We start from the raw sequence: 3,860 nt of genomic DNA, 5'->3' as shown, positions 1-3,860 counted from the left end.
TCTCTCTACCTGATTTCTCCAGAATTTGGAAACTATTTGTGGGTATTCTTAACTTACGGCAATACAGTTATTTGCATAAGTGCAATAAGAATCTATTTTTATTTTGCAACAGGACACAATTGGAGAAATTGGTTATTTTACCAAGGTTTTAATGGTGTGCATTCCTTTAAGGAATCAAACTTGACTTACGGAGTCAATAAAAGCCCTTGGGGAAACTGACCTCATACCTTCCCTGTACAGTGGTAAGTAAAGAATTTCACTTTCTGACAGGCCCAGGAGCTCCAAGTTTATCTTGGAACCTCAAGAGGAAAGGATCACCCAACTCATAGGTATTAGGTGGCACAAATTCATCATTGGGTTCAGCTTTAAAAAAGTCTTATCTGAGATTCCTTCTATGGAACAGAGTTCCATCAAAGACGATTTAAAAGCCTATGTAAAAATAATTATTCTTGCTGCACTGTATGCAAATAATTAGGACAAGTATAGTAAAGCAAATCAGTTCTACCATGATTTGTCTGGAGAGAGAAAAATTATGTTTCAAAACTGTAGTGCACCTGTTGTTAGATTCTAGTCTTGCCTGATATTTTTCAATTTTATTATTTTCTACAGTTTGGACTGAATTCTAATTTTTTTTGGCTATTAGTTTTCAAAACAGTGTTTTCAATTTTTTTCCCTTTTTCCCCCCATTTCTCCTAATTTGGAGTCCCTGAAAACAAAACTGTGCTTACGTAAAGCTCTGCAAACTGAGGCTAGACAACTTGAACTTCAGAAGACAATAACAACCACCTATTTACATACATAAGCCACTTTCATACCTGCCTACTGATATATGGACTTCAGAGTAATGTGGCCTACATTGATTTTCCAAAATGGTTCTTTTGTTTATTGTTGTTGTTCTCCCTTCCTCCCTCTGTTTTCACCATAGGACATGAGACTTCACAACCTTCTAAAAATGAGCTTTCCTAATAACTCAGGACCTACCTGTCTAGGAATAAATCATCCTAGCCATGAGATACCAGATAAAAAGACAAAACCTGGAACCAGAGACTAATTTTCTCCAAAAGACTTTTTTTTTTTTTTTTTTTTTTTTGAGATGGAGAATGGCTCTGTCACACAGGCCAGAGTGCAGTGGCATGATCTCGGCTCACTGCAATCTCTACCTCTCAGGTTCAAGCAATTCTCTTGCCTCGGCCTCCTGAGTAGCTAGGATTACAGGCGTGCACCACCACACCCAGCTAATTTTGTATTTTAGTAGAGACGAGGTTTCACTATGTTAGCTAGGCTGGTCTTGAACTCCTGACCTCAGGTGATCCACCTGCCTCAGGCTCCCATAGTGCTGTGATTACAGGTGTGAGCCACCATGCTCAGCCTTCAAAAGATATTTTAGAAGAAAAGGGGAGAGATGTGAAAGAAAATATCTTGGGTCCCCAAATCACTAAGCTAAAGGGAAAAGTCAAACTGGCAACTGCTTAGAGCAAACCTGCCTCCCATTCTATTCAAAGTCACCCCTCTGCTCACTGAGATAAACGCATATCTGATTGCCTGCTTAGAGGCTAATCAGTAACCTGAAAAAATGCAACCACTTGTCTCTTATCTACCTATGACCGGGAAGCCCTGCTGTCCACTTCAAGTTGTCCCGCCTTTCCAGACCAAACCAATGTTCATCGTACATACATTGATTGATGTCTCATGTCTCCCTAAAACGTATAAAACCAAACTGTGCTCTGACCACCTTGGGCATATGTCGTCAGGACCTCCTGAGGCTGTGCCATGGGTATGTGTCCTCAATCTTGGCAAAATAAACTTTCTAAATTAACTGAGGCCCGTCTCAAATTTTGGGGTTCACAGTCCCTTGGGTAAACGTTCAACAAACCAGGACCTCACCCTTTCTTGCTGATACCCTGATTCATACAGTGCTCAAAAGTTTGTTAATTTTGACAAACCACAATCTATACATTGAGTTTTAAATCCCATTTTCTTCACTATCAATACAATTCAAAGTTTTAATATTTTCTCAAGTTTCAAATGACCCCACACACTGTACAGGAAGTCTTCACTTAACACCATGAACAGTTCTTGGAAACTGCAATTTTGAGTGAAATGACATATAGCAGGTCCTCAAATAACATTATTTCCTTCAACGTGATTTCATTATGACATTGATGAGAAAAGAAAATTGGTTTTATTATATGCCATTTTGCTTAAAATCATAGTCTCTAAGAACCTATAGATGACGTTAAGTGAAGACTGACTTTATTTCTTTCAACCTCTTTCTTTTCTTCCCTCATTCCTTCGCTCATTCAGCAGAAACTGAGAGATGACTAAGTGCCAGGAAGTGTGCTGTCCTGGAATTCACATTCAGGTGAGAGATATAAATAATGAATTCCAATTCCAAAGGAGAAGGGAAGCAATAGGAAGCTGTACAAAGGCCAGCAGGCACTGAGCCCTGCCTACCGTGTTCCTCAGCTGGAGTCCAGAGCCATAATTACCATTAGCACAGCGCTCTGCAGCCTGGCTTCTAAGCTCTCCTTTGCTCTTGCTCTCTGCTCCTCATGCCCTCCCCACACACCCACAGCTCCCAGAGGTGAACTTTACAGTGTGCTAGCACTGTGCTAAGCACTCTGCATACATTAGCTCATTTAATGCAGCCACACAATGAAGCAAACATTATTATCTCCATTTTACATAGAAGGAAACTGAGGCTGGGTCAAACTAAGTGGTGTGCTGGTAAGTAGCAGAGCTGCCTCTTTTAACCATGACCCTACAGTGCCTCATGAACCTGAAACACATGTGAGACCAGGATATGGGTGGTGGTCATGTTCTTGAAGGTTAAAAGCTCTTTACCACAGATTTTCATTTCAAAGCTGCAGTGTTTCAGGAACAGATTAAAAAAAAAAAAAGCAAAAGAAAGAAAAGAAAAGTAGCTCTTTTCTGAGCGTTCTAATGGTTGAATAGAAAATATGGGGTTGGTAGGCCAGGAAGCTGTCATCACCTCTCTTCATTATACTAATTGCTCTGAAGATGAAATAAGGTTTGTTTCTCCCTTCTTATCCTACTCATAGTCCTAGCTCTGCTACTTCAGAATTGTATCTGCTATGGGTCAAGGGAAGCTTTTTTCCCCTCATTATACAGAGACTAAAACAGGCCCATAGCATGTGGACAACTCACACTGGTGTACAGCCAGTGAGAGGTAGCCCAATGTCCCAGCAACTGTCCTCATTCGTCAGGGTGCCCCAGTGGCTGCCCTTTATTTCAACCAGGCATGCTTCACTCTCTCCCTTACAAGTAGTTCTCACTCTAACCTTTGTATGATATATATTTTTTTCACAACTTCTTCCCATCCTAGAACAGCCTCTTCCTCCCAATATCCACCATACTATCTGAGCACATTTAGGCCTCTATGCCCACTCCAGCCTAGTCTTTCTCCCCTTTACTGTCACTGCCCTGGACCTCACCAGAGATTAGCATCAGTGTCCCATTTTATGACCTAATTATGCCACATGCATTGCACTTGCCTGCTGCAATGCATGCCAACCTGCTCAGGCAGGGCCAAATCTTCTATTATAATACTACGGGGATATTCCCATAGCAATGTAGTTCTGAGACCATAGGAGAGATGGATACATAGTTTGTAGCTGAAGTCTGTGTAATCTACTAGGCTTAAAGTATTTCTTTTCTGCATGTTTTCAAGCAGGGATGCTGAATTCTACAGGTAATGATATGTTATAGACTCTACACACATTGGAACCTCTCACATCCTCTCAACTCACCTCTTACTCCAGCCCCCTCTGCAGCCTGTCTCCCCTAGCTGCCCCCCCCCCCCCCCCCCCCCCCCAAAAAACACCCACCCCCCCCCCCTC

The sequence above is a fragment of the Rhinopithecus bieti genome, unplaced genomic scaffold (genome assembly GCF_001698545.2).
Source record: "Rhinopithecus bieti isolate Rb0 unplaced genomic scaffold, ASM169854v2 scaffold_4600, whole genome shotgun sequence".
Taxonomy (NCBI): Eukaryota; Metazoa; Chordata; class Mammalia; order Primates; family Cercopithecidae; genus Rhinopithecus; species Rhinopithecus bieti.
Note: the sequence above shows the minus strand (reverse complement) of the source record.